The 23,082-nt window shown below is 37.5% G+C and overlaps 1 long non-coding RNA gene across 1 annotated transcript in view; it reads right to left on the reverse strand.

Annotated features, from left to right (window-relative positions):
- Window positions 1–23,082, reverse strand: part of LOC111096049 — a 114,590-nt gene that overhangs the window by 55,541 nt on the left and 35,967 nt on the right. The window contains exons 3-5 of the long non-coding RNA XR_005360199.1: window positions 21,734–21,928; window positions 20,560–20,591; window positions 670–931 (exon numbers count right to left, since the gene is read on the reverse strand). This is a non-coding gene — a long non-coding RNA (uncharacterized LOC111096049). The remainder of the gene's footprint in view (window positions 1–669; window positions 932–20,559; window positions 20,592–21,733; window positions 21,929–23,082) is intronic.

Raw genomic sequence — 23,082 nt, forward strand, 5'->3', positions numbered from 1 at the left:
TTCTTGATAGGAGTATAAAGTGTTACAGCTTTTAAGAGTACAGTTGGGCAATATCTATCAAAATGTTAATGGGGCACATGTCTTTTGAACCAAAAATTTCACTGAAACCTTCTTTTTAGTATTAAAAAAACTTGAAAGCTAAATAATCATCAATACTCTCTAGGAAGTTTTGATTCTCCCATCTATGGAAAGTACACAAAAATTTAGGAGAACCTGACATATATCTATGCACTAACATGAAAAGATGAAGAAATTTTAAGTTTAAAAGGCAGGTTGCCAAAGAATAACATGATACCATTTTTTAAAATAATAAGTACATAAATGTATAGAAAGGTGGCTAGAATGATATACATTAAAAAGCCACAATTAGGCGTGCCTGGGTGGCTCAGTCAGTTATGCAATCTGCCTTCGGCTCAGGTAATGATCTCAGGGTTGTGGGATTGAGCCCTGCATCTGGCTCATCAGAGAGTCAGCTTCTCCCTTTCCCCTCCCCTTTGCTCATGTTCTCTCTCTCTCAAAATAAATAAATAAAATCTTAAAAAAAGGAAAGCTACAATGAGTATGGTTGTGAGAGTGAAGAAAGACAATTTACTTACTTATGCATCATTTGAACCTCCCAGAAGCACTGATTTATGTGATTGGTGTATAATGCATTTATAGTACACATACCTGAGTAGCAGAAAGGGGCAGAGTATAGGTGAAGTCACATAGGAGCCAGAGAAAGAGCTGTGCCTTCATGGAGGAAGCTTCCACTTTCACCCTGGTTCAAAGCAGTGGAGTGGTTGGCACTGCACACAGATGGGAGCAGAAACTAGCACTGGGTGTCCTCGTAACATGACTGTCTCAATGGCAGAGGAGATAATGAGCAGTTAGCTGCACTAGGGACCCTGTGTTTCGCCTCTTGGAACCACACAGAGCAACCTCCTGGAATCTGGAATTAAAAGAAACAAGATGGAACCTCTGAAAGTTAAACATGCACATCAATACAAACTGGATCAGAGGGGAGAGAAGAGAGGCCACCTGAAATACTAACAAAGTTAGCAGTTACCAATCACCAAGCAATCTCCTCTGCCAAGCAGCAAGGACTTTCACACACTGTATCTCAGTTAATCTTCACAACTCTTAGTTGGCTTTTTTTCTGTTTGGTTTTTTTTTTTTTTAATATTTTATTTATTTACTTGAAAGAGAGCATATAAGTGGGGTGAGGGGCAGAGGGAGAAGCAGAGTCCCCACTGAGTAAGGAGCCCTATCTGGGGCTTAATTCCAGGACTCCAGGATCATGAGCTGAGCTGAAGGCAGACACTTAGCCAACTGAGCCGCCCAGGTGCTCCAACCCCTAGTTGTTTGTAATATATGGCAGGTAAAATGAGTTTGGAAAGGTTAACAAAATTAGCAAGGGTCACATAGTTTATATGAGGCAGTGCCAAGGATTTGAATTCAGCACTGTTTACTTAATTTAACACCTGTGTTCTTAACTTAGCTATGCTCTCTCCCATAAAGGGGCAGAAAGTCCTCTGGGTCAGCAATACTTGATTGTATCCTTGCTGTATGTATCAGTATAGCTAAGGATAAAATGTGTCAATTTAAAAAGGCATTGCTGAGCCACAGAAGCAAAGAATCAAGAGTTTCAGATCAGCATAGGTGATAATGGTGCATATTCGAATACTTCCTGAGCAACAATGACTCCCATCCAAGGGATCCATTTGGTTCAAGTATCAGGCCAACCAAGCCACAAAATTTACACAAGAAATCATTTTCAGCCTGTCAAGATAAAGGCCAGGGCCTGGACTGTAGATTCATCAAGGTAACATCACCACTGGAGACTTCTTAAAAAACAAACAGGTCCTCCATGGGTCCTCAGTGAGCTCTTTTTCCTCCGTATTTGGAAACCCAATGGTATATTTCTACCATCTTTTGCTGTTTTTAGGCCTGCTTTGAATTCACATAAGGCGTTGTTGAAGAATATATACCACAAATCTATTATAAACATAGGTCAACTGGATTCTCCCCACAGACCCACAGATAATACATATAAAAACTGGGGCAAGTGGAGTGAGAGAAAGAAGTTGCAGCAAAGAGTACTGTGTGCTTAAGGAATGGATTTATGAAACAACTCTGGGAGACCACACTGATAGAAAATTCATGGACACTTTTATCTGTTTTATATATTGGGGAGGTCTACATGAGATTTTTTTTTTTTTTTGAAGAATGGGTCCCACTGCTTTACACACAAAAAAATCTGAACACCAGTGACATAGAAGGAAGAGATGGTAGATGTGGTTTCATGAAGTAATGTCTATTGTTTCTTTGGAAATCAATTTGCAGGCATTCATGGCTATGGTTGATTGAGATATGTTGTTGGCAATGGATCCCAAGGAGTTTTCCAGGGTGGTTCTATCCAGTATTCGCCCAAGAATGTGACTTACACTGTAGAAAAGCCCTCATATCTAAACTCCAACTTCAATCCTAAATAGATGTGCATTTTTTAGACATTATGATGGAGACAAAGGGAATGGAGAGCTTTTTGGAAATACTAAGCAATTCTTTTTGAATGGAAGCCCTTATCAGGAGGCGGTGGGAATTATCAATATGGACTCTGGAGCTGAGCCACTGAGTTCAAACCCCAGAGCTACTCCTTACTAGCTGTGTGGTCTCAGGGATTACATAACCTCTCTAAGCATCTCAATTGATATAAGTGAAATGACAATCACATGAGAGTACTGTGAGGATTAAATTTCTGTCAAGTGCTTTGTATTGAGGCTAGCACAGAGTAGTCTCCACAATTGTCAGTTTATATATTATCACAGTGGGAACAAAGATTTGAAGATGAAATAGAAAGTGGTTTGGAGAAGAGAAAGCAGTCCAACAGAGGGAAGGCATGAAGCAAGCGCAAAATAAGGAGTGTAAACAGGGGAGATAGGGGAATTAAAGGAGATTTTGTGATTTTCTTAGGTTTGGGCCTCACTCCATAGGGCTGTTTAGTAATTCACTCATGCAGAAAAATATCTGCTAAGAGCTTATTCTGTGCCAAGCACCACAGTAGTAGAATAAGAAGGTAGACAATAAGGCAGGATTCCTACCCCTAAACTAGTCCATTTGTTCAGAAACACAGACCAATAATTACAATCCTAAGAACAGGGTTACAATAGAGGTATGTAAAAGTGCTATGGGAACACAGAGGTTACAGTGATTATATTTGACAAAGAAGGGAGAGATCTTCTTGAAACTAGAAGTTTCAAGTTGGTCAGAGAGGGGATTGCCCAAAAAATGACAAGAGATATTTAGTAAATTTAAGCATTATCTCTACTCAAGTTTAGAATAGCTGAGATTCTAACCTATTTTGTTCCTCCATACATCAGGCTGAAACTAAAGCAGTGGCCCCTAAAATTCTGCTTCGTCAGACTCCATCCACAGTCTTCTTAAAAATAAGGAAAAAACATTCCCAATTACCTAGGGAGCCATCCCTGAAAGAAGTTTGCTTTCCTAAAGCTGATCACTGTTTTGACACTTAAGAGGAACTGTAGAGAAGAGGATAACTAAACTTCTCTCTCTTGTGCAGTAAGTTCATAACTGTCGCACTTGAGGATGGAGCATTCACAAATGGAAAGAAGCCAGATGAGGATTATAGGAATTTTATGCAGTATAATGTTGGAGGAGGGTAGGGTGAATAACTCCCCTCCTCAAGACGTCCATGAACCTGTGAATATGTTACCTTTCATGGTAATGGAGTTTTGACAGATGTGATTAAGTAAAAAATCTCCAGAATGAAACAGGATGATGGAAGCAGATATTGGAGTGATGTGCTTTGAAGATGGAGGAAGGGGCCGTGAGCTAAAGAACACCGAGTCTCTACAAGCTGGAAAACACAAGGAAAGAGATTCCCTTCAGAAGCCTCCAGAAGGAACACAGCCCTGCCAACACCATTAGCCCCATAAGACTCATTTCATACTTCTGACCTCCAGAACTCTAAGAACATAAATTTGTGACTTTTTTAAGCCACTAGGTTAGTAGTAATTTGTTAAAACACCAACAGGAAACTGATATGGCAGAAAGGGGTTTCCTCCAAAGACCTCAAAGCCCAAGCAAATACTTAATCTTCTCAATATCCTAGAGAAGATAAAACAGAAAAAGAGAAAAAAAAAAAAAAAAAAAAAAAACAGAAAAAGAGGAGTTTGAGCAGGTCATCTGAGACTAAAACCAAATCAATAGCAGAAAAGAGAAAATACCAAGTTTAATACCTGGAGGGAGACATGATCCTCCCAACTCCAAAAACACAGCTCTCTGGAGCTTCATTTGAGTGAGGGGGTTGGATCCTGCCCTTGGGGAAGCCCAGGCATTTCACTATGATGATTTCTTAAGATCATAGTAAAGAAGATGGTGGCCCACTTTGGTTATCCTCACTGGCAGCAGAATGATGTACCATAAGAACTGGTACTGACACAATGAAACCACAGCCAGGAGTGCCCCATTCCACCCCAAATAAGAAGAAAGCATTATTGATCCTAGCCACAGAAAGGAAGACAAAAAATTCTCTTACATTCCCAGAGCAGTCAAAGTTTGTGCTAATGTTTGTGGGAGAAAAAGGAGAAAGCAAAGTAGGAAAGAAAATAATCTGCATTACTCACATCCCCAAGGAGATCAACAGACTAAGAACTCTAGGGAATGCCAAATTTAGTTCTTTGCATCACACCTAATACACAGATCCCTTGCAAAGACACTTAAATGCTATTATCAATAACATCACCTTCTAAAATAAACATCTTTTCATCTATGAAATTTTCCCCATTTTGACCATGTAAAACCTGCAAATTAAACATACACCAGGAGATGAAGGCAATAAGGCAGACAATCTCCAGCTAAGAAATTTGAAAAAAAAAAGGGGGGGGGGGATAAAAAAAATCAACCTTTGATGAAATAATTGCTTCTGCTGTTATTTTTTTGCTATTGCTTCAGAAATGTTCTGTCTCTCTTTCTCCCTTTCTTGTCCCTATAGTGCGGTGCCCCGCTGCTGTGAAGATGAAAGGTCCAGTCTCTTTAAAATTTCATGCAGAGCTCTTCACAACATTGAAGCTTTAAAGGCCCATGGCAAATTCAACATATTGTTACACTTGATGGAAGGAGATAAAAATTACATGCAAAACATACTGTATATTCATTGTCTGGAAATACTATAAAGTTACAGGTTCCTATATTTTCTTAACCAGTATGGACATAGACATTCTGATTTCAATATTTAGGAACACAAAAGATACACATGGAGTGAGTATTGTAGCAAAAATAAGAATGAAATTCAAACCACCTAAGGTTAGATTAGGGTCCTAGGATATGTGAATAGTTTTATTCATCGTTTCCCTAAATTGTTCTAGATATGTGAAGCATATTTAAAAGACACCAAAAGATACAAAGGGCAAAAAAAAAAAAAAAAAAAAAAAAAAAAGATTTTCTAAAACTTGAGTATATCATGGGGTTCTTTGCCCTAAGTTATTCTCTATAAGAAAAATGTAGGGATAGCAGATTTATTTTTATGTAAAAATTATCACACACACACACACACAAAAAAAACATTAAAGGCTAGAACTAAAGATAGTGGGATAGAAAGCATAGTAATCACAAAAGTAGGTTTAACAATCATCATTTAATTGTAATAGATGGACTTGATTTTAAAATGCATTTTAAAGTCTAAAGTTCAACATCTAAATTTTATGTCTATGTTTTGCTATAGTTGTTTTTATATGGCCCCACTGAGCCAGGCTCATATATTTGTATTCAATCACTCTCTTTCAAACATTTATTGAACATCTACTGCATGCCAGGCACTATGCTAGGTCCGAAAAACAAAAACAAAAACAGAAAGATGTAGTCTCTCCCTAGAGAGGGATTACAATAAAGTAAAAGGAGATAAACACAGTAAGAAATAAGTGTGATAAAGTCTTAAAGGTCCTATGGCTAAAGGAAGGACTAGTTCCTACTGTAGGAAAAGAAAAAGTTGTATTCAGAAGTCAGCCTTTGAGCAGAGATTTAGACACCATTTGGGAGCTGATGACATAACCCAAGGCAGGGGTGGTGGAGTGAGGAAAGGGGAGGGATTTCAGGAAAATTAACAGTACAAAATTTACAGCACTTGGATACTGATTAGAAAGCAAGAGCATGAGAGGAGTGTAGAATGAATCCCAGATTTCTAATGTTGCCATCATTCACCTATTCATTCATTATTTCAAGAGTTATTTACTACCAAATAAGTGCCAGGTACTATTCTACATACTGGAGACAACGAACAAATCACAAAAGAATACAACTCCATAAACTTAAAGAGGATGATAAGTGGAACACCAGTCAACAAATGAGCAAGTACTATTAGGATATGTAAGTCCCATGAAGAAAATAAAACCGGGAAGGTTTAAGGAGCAAAGATAAGGTAAAGACAGCTATGGTGGGGTGATCAAGATGCAGTCTCCTGGGGATAAAGGAGTATACTTGTGATGAGCACTGGGTGTTGTATAGAAGTGTTGGATCACCAAACTGTACACCTGAAACTAATATTACACTGTACATTAACTAACTAGAATTTAAATAAAAACCTGAGGAAAAAAATTAAAAAGATGCCATCTCAGAGATAGCCATGCAGGGCCAGATTACATAGGATTTATAGGCCAGTAAAGAGTTTCATTCCATTCAATTGTAATGGGAAATTTTGCATTTTTAAAGCAGAGGAATGACCCCCCCACCCCCCAAAAGAAAATCAACAGGAAAATAGATGAGGGAATAAAGAAATCAGAGAGGCCAGCTTGAAGGCTCTTGAAGTGATCTACACTGGAGATAATGGGGACTTGGACCACAAAGGCAGGGCAAGTGAGAAAAGATGGGCACTCAGGGTCCCTCTTACAGGTGGAGTTGATAGGTGGTGCTAAGGGGGGGCTCTGCAAGGTAATCAACTTTGACTCCTAGGCTTTGGCTTTAGAGACTGAGTGGTTCAAGCAACTGAAATGGGGAAGACTAAGAGGCAGAGGCAAAGTGGACAAGGGGAAATCAAAAACTGGGGCATGTTAGATTTGAGATGCCTCTTAAGACATTTAAGCAGACATATCAATTAAGCAGTTGCACATAGGAGACTGGAACTCACAGTAGAGGTCAGGGCTAGTTATGAATTTGGCAGTATCTCTCAGTATGTAGATGCAAAGTCAAGGAGCTGAATGAGATCACATGGCAATAGGAGGAAGTACTATCAATAGATAAAAGAGCCTTGAGACTCCCACACCCAGAGGTCAGTCAGAAAGGGAGACCAAGGTGAGCCAAAGAGAACAAGAAGCCCCAGCCACAGAGATAGAAGGGAAACCAGGAGAATATGTTGACACAAAAGCCAAAGGAAGAAACGACATTTGAGGAGGCAGTGATCAGGTATGGAAAAAGCATCTGAAAAGTCAAGGAATACGAGGGCATAGACATGAGCCCTGTATTGGAAGAAAAGATTGTTGGTGACCTTAAAACCAGAGTTTCTGTGGAGTTGAGAGGGCAAAAGACCTAGGAATGTTTTGAGAAGAGAGTAAGACATAATGAAGTAGAAAGAGCCAGTGTCAGCAACTTAAAGGATTTAAATTTTGTTGTAAAAGCCAAAAGATGGGGCTATAGGTGAGTTAGGAGTGGGGACATGTGAAGTTAAGGGAAGGGTGATGTCAGAGCATGAATTTATGTGATGATAGTAACAATCCTGGAAAGAGGCAAAAAATGATGATGCAAGGAAAAGAAGCCTTAAGGCAAGAGATATGATCCAGAATCTAAGAAGTGGGGTTTCTTTGATAGGAGTAGGCATTTAATATTAAAAAAAAACTGTAAAGCACATTGCCATATTTATGAAATATGAATATAGATTATATATTAAATGACATTGGTTTTTTTGTCTATTTTTTTTATTGGAGTTCAATTTGCCAACATATAACACCCAGTGCTCATCCCTTCCAGTGCCCCCCTCCATTGTTGAATCAGTATTAATTGTCTTGGACATGAGAATGGTAATGTCATATAAGAAATGTTCTTTTCCTAGGCAATAAATCCTCAAGTATTTAAAAATGAAATAACATGACATTTCTTAGTTTCAAATGATTTTAGAAAAAAGAAATGCATAGGATAGACAGATTGACTAATTGATGGCTGAAACAAATGTGGTAAAATTAAACAATCAGTAAATCTAAGAGAAGTTTGGTTCGATGTGTGCTGTGCTATTCTTTCAACTTCTCTATTGATTTGAAGTTTTTCCAAATGACCGTTGCACAGGGAGAAATTACAGATGCTTGGGATGACTCCCTCCCCAGCAGGCCTTCTAAGTATTTTTTTTTTAAGATTTATTTATTTATTCATTCAGAGAGAGCGAGAGAGAGGCAGAGACACAGGCAGAGGGAGAAGCAGGCTCCATGCAGAAAGCCCCACATGGAACTCGATCCTGGGTCTCCAGGATCACACCCCGGGCTTTAGGTGGCGCTAAACCGCTGCGCCACCGGGGCTGCCCCCCAGCAGACCTTCTAAACAATCTCTCTGGAGATGGGACCCAGGAATCTGGTTTTCTTTAAAGATTTTATTTATTCATGAGAGACACAGAGAGAGACAGAGAGAGGCAGAGACACAGGCAGAGGGAGAAGCAGGCTCCATGCAAGGGAGCCTGACATGGGACCCGATCCCGGGTCTCCAGGATCACCCCCTGAGTGGAAGGCGCGCTAAACCGCTGAGCCACCCAGGCTGCCCCAGGAATGTTTTTTATGAAAGCTCTTATGATGATTCTGATTAACAGCTAGATTGCAATTATCTATTGCTGCATATAAACCACTTCAAAGCTCACTGGCTTAAAACAGCCACCATTTTATTGTGGGAGAGTCTCAGGGATCTCTTATCTATTGACAGTACCCACCCACCACACGATCTCATTCAGCCCCTGACTTTGCATCCACATACTGAGAGACTTACAAATCTGTAGGCCAAGAATCTAGGTAGGACTCAGAAAAGCAGAGTCTTTGCTGGGACTGTAGGATTCAAGATTGCCTTACTCACTATCTGGACCCTGGGTGCTGACTGTTGCCTGAGGCTGCTCCATGTGGCCTTTCTCGAGCAGGATAGCCTATATTTCTTTACCTAATGGACTGGCTCCCTCTCTAGCCCTACAGAAGCTGTTAAGACTTAGGCTTGGCAGTGCAGATGACTTCCATCACATTCTATCAGTCAAAGCAGGTCACAGACTCAGCTCAGATTCAAGGAGGTAAAGGAGTCTCCATTTCTTGATGGAAGAACAACATCACATTATAACATCACATGTGGAGAATTCAAGTGTGAATCACTGCAGGCTGTTTTAATAACCTACCACAGACACCCCTAAATTAGACTACCAACCTAAATAATACAAGCCCAACTTAAATACAAGCTTGTGTTATAATGCAATTATCCTGTCCATATGTAAATGATTCTTCAAAAACTGAAAATAATTCATTTTCTTAATTTGGAATAAACTAACAATCAAATGATGTTATTAATTTGCTCCATAGATCGTAAACATTACAAAAGTAAAAATTCAGTCTCTCCCACTGATTCTCAGTCTCTGAGGCCCAGATTCAAATCACAGAGGTTCTTTTCTGGAGGTACAATCCAAGAAATTCTAGAATCAAGGACGTTCTCACCAATCCCACAAACAAATGGGAGAGTAGAACTGGAATAAGGATGTTCTTCTTGTGCAGAGAGTAGCTCTGTTGATGACAGGGCTATAACCTACAACCTCTTCCCCTTGAGTAATTTCTCAAAGGTTCATTATTTATCATCATTTTACAGAGGTGACCAGGCCTTCAACCATGATCTTGCATGGGAGGAGGATTGTAGGGCCAGAACTTTCCAAAGCAGACTGATAGAAGATGGGAGCCCCTGTTCTAGCTCTTGTAACCATTACCAGAGCTCCCAAATAATGGATGGTTTTGATTATGTTCATTTATGAGACCTTTTAAAGCACATGTATGTCCTTCTCTAGAATGGCTCTTCACATATGATCCTTTGTCTACAAGTCTATTTGTATCAGCCATCAAAATAAAAAGGTAGGGGATCCCTGGGTGGCTCAGTGGTTTGGCACCTGCCTTTGGCCCAGGGCGCAATCCTGGAGTCCCGGGATCGAGTCCCACGTCGGGCTCCCGGCATGGAGCTTGCTTCTCCCTCCTCCTGTGTCTCTGCCTCTCTCTCTCTCTGGGTCTATCATTCATAAATAAATAAATAAATAAATCTAAAAAACAAAACAAACAAAAAAACAGAATAAAAAGGCAGCATCTGACATTATGCCTCAAAAATTATTAAGGTATAAGACTATAACCCATCTTGTGCTTCTTGTTAATCTCAGCCCTATTCATGTAAACTACTTTGTAATGTACTCGCTGGAGTTGTGCAGTATGGTAGCTCTGAGTGTCAGTGCTAGATTTTAAACCCAAGTCCACCTGGCTTAAAGCTTGAGCTACTTGGACTACACAAAGCAGAGATACAATGAAAGGTATGAATCTGATTCTTCAGAAAGTCAAAAGCCTCCTTCTTGGAACCAATTAGCTAAATGAAGAGGCATTTAACTTTCTCAAGGGTTCCTGAAATTACCCACAGAGGAGGAGTGATGAGTGGAAATGCATTAGAGTTCCATGGGCTCTAGCTCTAACTGCCATGAATGAGCTGTGTGACCTTGGGCCTATCACTTCTCTTCTCTGCACTCTATATCTTCATCTGTCATGGGATGAGTTTCTATTATAGCTGCTTACTCTTAAGACCAAAACCATTTGTGTGTGCTCATACACATTCATATGAAGAGCACTTCTATCAAATGTATGCACTCTTTAAGGACAGGTAAGTATTTGTGATGAAAATGTTACCATCAATTACAACCCACTTTAAAAGTATATACTTCATAAGTTTTTACTTTGTCCTATTCTCTTCTAAATAGTAACTTCCACTTGACAGTGTATTTAGTTTGGTTTCAAATCTATTTTCTATTTTAAATTTGTATCTTTAAATCCTTAGCATCTCAAATTTAGTTTTTTTTCATTTTCCAATACTTTCCAAGCTCACTTACATTACATAAGAAACAAGTGTTGGTAAGGATGTGGAGAAAAAGGAACTCACATGCACTGTTGGTGGGAATGCAAACTGATATAGCCACTGTAGAAAACAGTATGGAGGTTCCTCAAAAAAAATGAAAAATAAAACTACCCTATGACCCAGTAACCACACTACTGGGTATTTACCCAAAAAATACAAAACCACTAATTTAGAAGGATATACATGCCCTATGTTTACTGCACCATTGTTTACAATAGCCACTATATGGAAGCAGCCCAGGTGCCTTTCGATAGATGAATGGATAAAGATGTGGTATATACACAAAATGGAATATTATTCAGCTATAAAAACTAATGAAATCTTGCCATTTACAACATGGAGGAAGCTGGAGAGTATAAAATGAAATAAGTCAACCACAGAAAGACAGGTACCATATGATTTCACTCACATGTGGATGGAATTTAAGAAACAAACAAACAAAAAACGCAAGCAAAGGTAAAAACAAGAAAAGAGAGAGAGGGAGAAAGAGAAACAAACCAAGAAATGTACTCTTAGCTATAGAGAACAAACTGATGGTTACCAAAGGGGATGTGGGTCAGAGGATAGGTGAAAAAGGTGATGGGGATTAAAGAGTACACTTACCATGATAAGCACAGAGTAATGTATAAAAATGAAAAAGTACAACATCCCTTAACCCTTAACAAAATAGCTAGAATGCACACATCTCAACATAATAAAGGCCAACATAATAAAGGCCTTACATGAAAAGCCCACAGCCAACATTTCAACATACTCAATGGAGAAAAACTGAGAGCTTTTCCCTTAGGGTCAGGAACAAGACAAGGATATATACTCTCATCACTTTTATTCAACATAGTATTCTAAGTCCTAGCCACAGCAATCAGATAATAACAAGAAATAAAAGGCATCCAAACAGGTAAAGAAGAAGCAAAACTTTCACTTTTTGCAATGACATGACACTATATATAGAAAACCTGAAAGACTCCACCAAAAAACTACTAGAACTAACAAATGAGCTCAGTAAAGTCACAGGATAAAAAAATAATGTACAGAAATATTCTGCATTCCTAGGCACTAATAATGAAGAAGCAGAAAGTGAAATTAAGAAAAAAAATCCCATTTATGACTCCACCAAAACCAGTAAAATATCTAGGCATAAACCTGACCAAAGAGGTGAAAGACTTGTATTCTGAAAACTATAAAACACTGGTGAAAGAAATTCAAGATGGGATGCAAAGAAATGGAAAGACATTCCATACAAATGAGTTGGAAGAACAAATATTGTTAAAGTGTCTATACTACCCAAAGCAATCCATAAATTTAATACAATCCCTATCAAATGCCAACAGCATTTTCCACAGAATTAGAACAAACAATCCTAAAATTTGTTTGGAACCACAAAAGACCTCAAATAACCACAGTCATCTTGAAAAAAAAAACACAACTGAGGTATCACAATTCCAGATTTCAAGTTATATTGCAAAGCAATAGTAATTAAAACAGTATGGTGCTGGCATAAAAATAGACACATCAATCAATGGAATAAAACAGAAAACCCAGAAATAAACCCATAGTCATATGGTCAATTAATCTTCAACAAAGGAGGAATGGCTATCCAATGGGGAAAAGACAGTCTTTTCAACAAATTACCTTGGGAAACTTGGACAGCCATGTGCAAAATAATGAAACAGGACTACTTTTTTTCACTACACACAAAATAAATTCAAAATAGATTAGAGACTTAAATGTGAGCTCTGAAACCATAAACTTGGAAAGAGCACAGGCAGTAATCTCTCTGATTTTGGCCATGGCAACATCTTTCTAGACATGTCTCCTGAGACTAGGGAAATAAAAGCAAAATAAACTATTGGGACTACATTAAAAAAAAAAGAAGTTTCTGCATAGAGAAGAAAACAATCAACAAAATAAAAACACAACTTACAGAATGGGAGAAGATATTTGCAAATAACATATCTGATAAAGGGTTAGTATCCGAAATATATAAGGAGCTGATGGAACTCAACATCCAAAAAACAAACAATACAATTAAAAAATGGACAGAAATCATGAACAGATACTCTCCAAAAAAGACATCCAAATGGCCAACAGACACACGAAAAGATTCTCAACATCATTCAGCATGAGGGACATACAAGTGAAAATAACAATGAGATATCACCTCACACGTGTCAGAATGGCTAAAATAAACAACACAGGAAACAACTGATGTTGGCAAGGATATGGAGAAAGGGGAACTCTCTTCTGCTGGTGGGAAAGGAGCCACTGTGGCAAACAGTATGGAGTTTCCTCAAAACGTTAAAAAAAAGACCCACTATGATCCAGCAATTGCACTACTAGGTATTTACCCAAAGAATACAAAAATACCAATTTGCAGGAATACAAGCACCGCAATGCTTATTGCAGCATTATTTACAAAAGCCAAACTATAGAAGCAATCCAACTGTCTGATGAGTGGGTAAAGATGTGGTATACATACACAGTGGAATATTATTCAACCATAAGAAACGATGAAATCTTACCATTTGCGACACCATTGATAGAGGTAGAGAGTACGATGCTCAGCAAAGTAAATCAGAGAAAGACAAATACTATATGATATAACTCACATATGGAATTTAAAAAACAAATAAGCAAAGGAAAAGAGAGACAAACCAAGAAACAGACTCTGAACAAACTAATGGTTACCAGAGGGGAAGTTGGTGGAATAATCCAAGAAATAGGAGATAGGGATTAACATACTTTACAACATACTCTATTACTTTATTATTACAACATTCTTTATTTAACATACTAAACAACATACTTAATTATGATGAAAAAAAAAATGATAACAAAGAAAAAAATTGCTAAATCACTATATTGTACACCTAAAACTAATAGAACACTGTATATTAACTATACTGGAATAAGAAAAAAGACTTTTTAAAAGTTCACTTACATTATCTATACTATAAGAGGTTTTGCCTTTTTTACTTTTTTTTATCTCTATGCAAATTACTGGAAAAAATTATAGGAACTATCCCCAACGCCAATCAGTGTTCTTTAATACAACAGTACAAATCATTACATATCAATATTTATAAGTATCAATATGTAAGCAGTATGTTTTACTGAAAAAAATCTATAGATGGGGTGTCTGTATGTTTACATTTGAATGTCATTTTAACATTTTCATGTTATAATAATATCAGTACTTACCACATACTAAAATGGTAACAATATGGGAAATGTTTTGTAAATTGTAAAGTACTGCTTTGAAAGTTAGATGGCTACCATATGGCTCTAGGTTTCACCTGATGGATAAATCTTTGTAATGTTAACATCCCCAGTTAAAGACAAGTGAATAAAAGACAAAATAACCTGCAGAAATAGATCAGATCTGAAAATCTGATGAATTTTCAACTGCACTAAGTAATAATAGATGCTGGCTTTAACTGGACAAGGATGAGAAGTTCCAGGCACATAACTAGAAGCTTTCCTTACATTCATCATATACACACTTTCAATTCTCACAAACAGTTTTGCCACCCTCCACTGAGCACGTACAAAAACCAACAAACCTTTGTCCCACTGCTAGAAGCCTGTAGTGACCAAGAGGATCAACTGTCTGAGAGGCACACATATTGGAAAAGTTCTGCCTAGGAAATTAGAGATTTCGCCATTTTACAGATGAGAACAACTGAGGATTAAGACATTAACCAACTTATTCAAGATCTCATAACTGATAAAGTGGCAAAGCTGACACTGATAACCAAGAAGTCACCAAACCTAGATTTTAATTGCTATGCTCCAGTGCCTGGCAGTGGAAAAATTTATCAAAAACCTTCCCATTGATTAATGAAAAATTAAAGAACAACTCCTACAATTCCCAGACTTCCCTAAAATCATGCCCTTTGAGAAAGCAAGGCAATTTATGATATTTTCTATTATTTAACTTATAAAACAGTACTACTGGCACTTCCCCAGCTCAGAAATCAGGCCAAGTTTTAAGACATGGGATTTGCCCTGAAATATCCTGTGGGGTCCTTCTCTGCTGAATTCTCCCAAATCCTTGTTTCTCTTAGTAAAATGTTAACAGCTTTGCCCCATATGAATCTAGCAACAGAAAAAATATATATAACTGATATATTCTGCAACAATAAAATTCATATGCAAAAGCTAATGCAAAATTTTAATTAAATTAGGGGCAACTGAATGGGTGTTATTTATTCAAAAGTCTCCTTTAAGTTAATCAGATACTAAAGAACAGACCCCGAAAGAATCATAGAAATAGAATGTACCCTCAAGTTATATCACAAGGAGAAAAAAAAAACCTCTCTCTGGATACAAAATTCAGGTTTATTTTATCTTAAATCAGACCAAGGGGATTTAGGTTGCTTTTTTAATCTACTTGTGCATAATGATCTCTCAGATTAATCATACTGTTTAATAGAATATTATTATTAATTAGACATGTCATTGCTTCAGGCAGAAAATTATTGGAAAGTATAAAGGCTTATATTCCAAAGGCTTATAAGAGAAAGATTTCCATTTCTCTCATCACACATCTCTTTCAGTTCCAATTCTCAGTGGAAATTCCTCAATGAATTCAGTCCTTGTAACACTAACATTTAGAAGTGTCTCCCATTTAAAAGATAGCTGAATGAGGGTTTGCCTTATAAGATATTTTGTTATTCATAAACCGATTACATTTTCTTAAAAGGGCATGTGGGTTCAGAAGAAAATCCATCAGTGTTGCCCAGATTTTTATCGCCATTCCATTACGGGTGTTAGAACTGGGGCATGGAGAAAAAACAATCACATCATTGATTTTATTCATCAGGATGCTATCCTAACAATGTTCTCATCTTCATCTGGTCATTGCTGCTTTTTCTTCATTCCCATAAGCCTAGAGTACGATATCTGTGCCACTTTAACCACACAGAAAAACTCTCAACCGTTCCCTGTTAGGCCAGGATTCCAGAAGGTTTTCTCAGATGCCCTTAGTAAACCTTTCTTTGGCTCCCACCCTAAGCCACTTGGAAGAAACTCCCAGAATCATGCCACTTTTCAGAGTTCCAGCATTAGATAAGGGTGCAGGCATCTTCAGTCCCCAAATTCTTCCTACCTATGATCTGGTCCGTTCATTCTCATCCTCTATCCTCCCCTTACTCTCTAGCCTCCTCACTCTGAGCATCTAAGCAAATGACTAAGCTTCCTATTACATAATGAAAAATAGAGACTTAGCAGAACCAAATTTCCTCAACTTCTGACATGTCTAACAATGAATTTTCCTAGCTGTACAATCTTCTCCTCACTGTATCCAGAATCTCATCAACATCATCTTTAGGAATCTCCCTCCATCAACTGCCTTACCTCCTCTGTGTCTTCATCCTGTCTCTTTTGACTCTTTCTTCTCCACTCAAATTATGTGGCTTATTGTTAAATATACCTGCAACATCAGCAACAAGAACTACAAACGAAACTCTCCCTTGACCCTTTTAACTCTCATCTTCCCTTCACAGCTAAGCTTCTTCAAAAAATTATGAAAAGAACATTATAGGCAAAGAGTATATGGTAGACTTTGAGATGGAAAACATCATAACCCATAAGAAAGGTAAACAAACATCTGAGTGGGTGAAGAATCATGAGCAAGTGGTAGGAAGACAGAAAATAGCTAAGTAACCTGGGGATCCCTGGTGGCTCAGCAGTTTAGTGCCTGCCTTCAGCCCAGGGCATGGTCCTGGAGTCCTGGGATGGAGTCCCATGTCGGGCTCCCTGCATGGAGCCTGCTTCTACCTCTGCCTGTGTCTCTGCCTCTCTCTCTCTCTCTCCCTCTCTGTGTGTGTGTGTGTGTGTGTCTCTCATGAATAAATAAATAAAATCTTAAAAAAAAAAAAGTTAAGTAACCCTGATCTTATGAGTCATGAAGGATTTTAGCCTACATCATGGATTTGAAGACTAAGACTGCATATATTACATACATGGTATATGTAAAAAATGTAGCTATTACTATTTTAAAATATATAACCCTGATTTTCTTCTAATTTCTTCTAATTCCCTAATTTCATTAGGGCACTTAATAGGCTATGACAGTGAGATATACAGAAGATATGTATAGCACAATCAACATGTACTACACATAAATACAAAAAAGAATGCAACTTGATCTGAAGCTCCTATTCTGACAAATAGAGGCTGTGTTTATACAGTGAGAAATTGGACTGCAAATTGTCAATTAAAGATAACTCCATCTCACAGGAAAACTTAATTCAAAAGCTGATCCTAGAGGCACCTGGGTGGCTCAGTCAGTTGAGCACCTGACTTTGGCCCAAGTCATGATCTCAGGTCCTGGGATCAAGCCCCATGTCAGGCTCTGTGCTCAGCAGGGAGTCTTTTTCTCTCTCCTCCCTCCCTCTGCTCCTGCTCTCTCACTGTAAGTAAATAAATAAAATCTTTTTTTAAAAAAAGTGATCCTGGACTGAATCCTAGAATGGAAAATAAAATGCTAAAAAGGACACCACTGGGAGAAATAAATGATGAAATTGAAATACGCACAGTAGAATACACAGAAGGAGTGCATCTATATTAAACTTCCCAATTTTGATAGAATTATGTCAGATATCCTTGTTCTTGAAAAATATACATAGAAAGACTGAGGTATAAAGAGGCATAGTTTGTAAAGCACACTCTCAAGTGATTCAGAAAACTGTTATCTAATATTGATAATTAGGTAACCTAATAAAACTTCTGTAAAGAAAGACAAAAAATGCTAAAGTATAAGCAGTAAATTGGTGTTTCTAAGTACACAGTATAGATGAATTCTTTGTACTATTTTTACAACATTTGGGGTTCAACAGCCAGACTTTGACTTGTCCTCTGGGCCCTCACTGCCCTGTAGCCTCCACAGGGATGCCTCCTTTTCCCTCCTGGCCCTACTCAAGTGGCTCTTGCTGAAGTCTTCAAGTCTTCCACAAGCTGGTGGAACTTGTGGTCTGTCCTGGCACTAGTGGCACCCATTGGGTTTCCCCATCTTTTCAGACTTGGCCTCATCTCAGACCTTGGTTCTTGTCTCTTGATAATACAAAAGAAGCTTTTGGGAGAAAAAATCCCTTTTCTCTCTTGACAAAGCCTGACAAGACTACAGCCTCACTCCAAATTCCCCAAAAACTTAATTTGAAGATCATAGCTGAGCCTTGAGTTGGTGGTTCTAATGTGAAACCTGTACTTCAAAGAAAAGGGGACAACCCATGCCATCCTGGTTTCCCTAACAAAATATTTTCTTAAGGATAATTCTTACCTATAGTATATCCATTTAAACAATTTAACTGCTCACAACTTTTATTTTCTACTTCCCTAGGTAGGAAAACCACAGTTAACACCGAGTATAAAACCCTGAAGATTTTGATAGTCACTGACTACAATTAAAAATGGTTATACTAAATATAAAATACAATGCTTAGGAAAAGAAACGGGTAAATTTTATATAGAGGGATTTTTGCAACTCTTTGATAAACTAAAAAATATGGCAATTCTTTATATACTTATAAAACCATAGCTAAAATTGCACCAAAGCAAAGCATAAAAAAACCATAGAGTCTTGGGATACCTAGCAGGTTCAATTGGTGGACCACGCGACTCCTGATCTTGAAGTCATGAGTTCAAGCCCGACTGTGGGTGCAGAGATTATGTTAAAAAAAATTGTACGGTTTTACAATGGGCCCTCCCTGCCTCATCTCGCAGACTCAATAATGGGATCAAGATGAAAATAATCAGGGTTGCCTGGGTAGATCAATCAGTTTAAGCGTCTGCCTTTGGCTCAGGTCATGATCCCAGAGTCCTGGGATCGAGACCACATTAGGCTCCCTGCCTAGCAAAGAATCTGCCTTTCCATCTGCCTCTCCCCCTGCTCATGCTCTCCCTCACTCTCACGCTCTCACTCTCAAATAAATAAAATCTTTTTTGAAAAAAGATGAAAATAATCATTTTCTGTATATATTAAGTAACCATGATGGTTGCAGATGTGTATGGAAATTTTCTAGAGGGTTCAACAATGATCCATAAATAGAAAGAATTTAAGGTGGTAAAATTACAAAGATACAAATAACAATGCTTGCCTATACTGGAACCATCTCCAACTTTCTCAGAGTGATGAGATATTTGTAAAGTTCTAATTTGTTTGGGTCCTGATTGGCTATGAAGCTACAAAAGGAACCTGGACAGTGGGAACCAGGGAAGCAGGAAGAGGACATCTCTTCAACACGCATAGGGTCTCTCACACCTCTGTACTCCCTCTTCTGATGATCATATACAGACCAGGATGTATTTTTTTAAGTGCCATTTTATGTTTACAAACCTCAGAGGCAAAGAGAAAACTAAGAAGGATTTAAAATCTTGCTAGTTTAGAATAACAAATTTTGGAATCATTGATTTCCCTGAAAAACAAAAACAAAAGGACCTTGCTTGATTTGTGTTAAGTATGCCATTAACATTGCTAGAAGGGGATTTATCCGTGTACAGGCTATAGAGGACTCTAGAAAAATGGAGTTAATGAAAGTATAAACTTTTACTTGTACTCCTTATTTACTTGAAACATTCCACAGCCTCTCTCTATATCCTACTTGTATGTGTAATTTTATTTAAATTTATTGAACATTTTTCTTATCAATAAAAGTAAGACCTGGATAATCTTACAGAGCAAATAAAAATTCTCTTCCTCTAAAACTAATGCCCAATATAAAGCAGTGCAACATTTTTTCATAAAGAACAAATTGTGAAAGTTTTTATTTTAAAAAACTTTTTATTATACTTTTGAGTGACTAGGAATAAAGGGCTAAAAGGAAAATTTTTTGGAGTTTTTAACATTATAATTCATCATGACTCAACAAATATATATTAAATCTATATTATACAAGAATAAGTATCTTAAATTACAAAGTAGACCCAAGCCTGTACCTTAATTAAACTTTACAGATCTACTCACATGTATTTTCTCATCTTTTTCTTTTACAAAAAAGCTCCCAGTTTTTGTACTCATACTATACCTGATCACAAGGTAACCGAAAGCACATTTGCTTTAATAACTTTTACACATTCATAAATATTTTTAAACCCCATAAATGTTTAACATTAGTATAGCATATCAAAGTACTGTTCTTTTTTCTGTAAATAAATCATTTCTAATCTAAAGAATTGAGGACTGGGGAGAGGTACACAAAGTTACAAAAATCCTTCTGGCCAGTGAATCAAAGGACATTCCCAGACATTCACTTCTCTTTCCAAATATGAAAAACATATTAAATGTATGTCTTATAATAAGATGTTTTCCTCATGCTTCCTTTGGGTAGTCTGCTTCGTACATTCTTCATCACATTGTACTATGGGATTGTTTCTCAATTTTGTCATTTTCCTCTCTACAAAAGATTGCCTGCTGGAAGGAAACCAGAACTGCTATGATATCCCTCTTCAATCAAGACTTACCTTGTTAAGTTCAGGCAAAAATTAGTTATAATCTAGAAGTGAGAAAAAATATATAAATTACACATATATATGCATGTATGCACCCATTATACTACTTCTAAAGAAAAACAGCTAACCCCCACTGTGTGTTTTGAAAAGAAGACAAGCTATGAAAATCAGACATAAGACATTCAACAGGATTGAAATGAACTGCTAAGACTGATAAATATTTTAGTTTTTCCCCCTAAACTCATGTCATCCACCTGTATTTACAATTAGGAGTGGAACGAGAGATTTTTCAAGCAAACCTTTCCTAACACTGCAAACGGCCATGGTACTTAAAGGAAGGGGTGCCAAATGACTTGTGTGTTTCTGAACAGCCATATCGCAAAAAAATAGTGCATGTGAGTGGCCATGTTGCTTATACTTGTGGCATGCAAATAGTGATACTAGTTACACTTGCATCTCACAAGTAAATCAAGCTCCCATTTACTCCTATGCCATCTTTCTCACGTCTTTTTGCCGTGTCTATCACCAAGCTATGCCAACCAATGAGGTCTGTAGCCGTCGATATTTTTTCTATATAAACATCCTCTTTTTGAATCAATCTTTTGCCACCTGCATGGCTCCACTTCACTTCCTTTTTGTCCTCTATTTCTAGAGAACAACTGCCACTGAAAACATGGTACTGAAGGAATCATTTGGTTCTATGTGCACATTTTAATTTCATGCCCTACAGGGGAGAGTCGTTATCAGCCTTAAACAAAAATTGACTCTTTAATGCTTTACTGTTTTACACAGTTTATCTTTAAAACAGTAGGGGAGGGAGTATAGGAGAGGGAGTATAGGGGCAACCCTCAAATCTGAATTTTTCAAGTATTTCCCCAACTGTATTTTTATGAAAATAAATTGAATTTGTCAGAGGTCTCCTTCACAATATAGCCTGTTGTTATCTCAATGCAGTGAGACCTACAGTGTTAAGCCAACCCTGTTACGATCTCAAGAGAAAAACATTCAGTTACTGATAACACAGATTTGGGTGACTTTTATAGCATGGTGTGTAATTTAAAGCTTGCATAACAAAAAGTACAAAAGCAGTATGGGGGGAGGGGAGAGCCAGTGGGAAGCAGTGAAGAATTAAACTTATTATCAGGAGAATATACGAATATGTATGGATGATTAGGACTGATCTTACCTATTACATGATTGTTTTCCTTTGACACAGGTTTTATTTTGTCATTAACACAAACAGTACTGAAACACTGGTCTTTTCCTTTCTCCTATACATGTATTAAAGGTCCACAATCATGAGTAAATAAAACGAGCTGGCTTGGTCACTGGTAACAGTAACTTCACAACACTTAATCCAGTAATTAAAACCTGTGATAACCTAGAGGAAAAAGGGATAAACACAGCTGAAGAGTAAGCTCCCAGAAGGTAAGAGAAACATAAAAAAATCATCCACTCATGGAAGTTTTTTAAACTGGAAAATTTTTTTATATTTTAAAAAGTGTACACAGAAGATCAAATATAACACTTCTTCCTATGAAGACTTTCATGAAAAATTAAATTTACAGCCCAGACTTTCCTGCCCCCTTGTGGAGAAATACAGAGTTCTCTATCAACATAAATATGATGGTTTTTTAAAAACCTGTAGCTAGGTTTTTCCATGGTATATGTTATTTACTGGCTTGGTTGGATTCTCTGATGTACAAAAAGCTTTACTAGTGGTTAAATATGATACCAAAATAAACAAAATCTAAGCAGCAACAAAAGAGAGCTCAATCAGGTGTTAGACTGTAATAAAACATCTAATTTGGGACAAAGTAAAAAACTGCAATGATTAGTTTTTAACATTTAGATATATAAATAAATGTTTTATTTAAGTTGAAAAAGAGAGCAGCTTTCAAAGCAGCCATCAAAAAGCTCTGACACTATTTCATCTCTTTACTCAGAGAATGGGTCATCATCAGCTCTCTGTGAGGAATGCCACTAAACACTGTCATCTGGGCAGGACCAGCCTTGCACACAGAACATATTAATCCCATTAGCAACTTCCGTAAAACCAGAATTCTCAAGTTGCTTAAGGTTGCTTTTAAAGAACTTTTTTCTAACTTGGTTTCAATAGACACAAGGAGACAGGGGCTAGAGGCTGTCAGCCCCACATTTAATGCCCACCCAGGTCCAACCAGTAGCCAAGTTAACATGGTGGTTTAAGCATAAATATCCTCTGGCCATGCGTAAGAAGATGCCAAAATTCATTGTATTTGTTGTATGTTCTATAGTTATCATGTGAGGGCACCTGAGTGGCTTAAGTCATTAGGCATCTGTCTTCAGCTCAGGTCGTGATCTCTGGGTCCTGGGATCAAGTCTCACATCCAGTTCTTTGCACATTGGAGGGTCTGCTTCTCTCTCTCCCTCTGCCCTTCTCTTTGCTTTGTACCCTCTCTCTCTCTAATAAATAAATAAATCTTTAAAAAAATAAAGTCATCATTTGGAAGGTGTTTCAGTAAAAATGAAAGGTTTTTAAAGTATTTTTATAAA

Source organism: Canis lupus, chromosome 5 (genome assembly GCF_011100685.1).
Source record: "Canis lupus familiaris isolate Mischka breed German Shepherd chromosome 5, alternate assembly UU_Cfam_GSD_1.0, whole genome shotgun sequence".
NCBI lineage: Eukaryota > Metazoa > Chordata > Mammalia > Carnivora > Canidae > Canis > Canis lupus.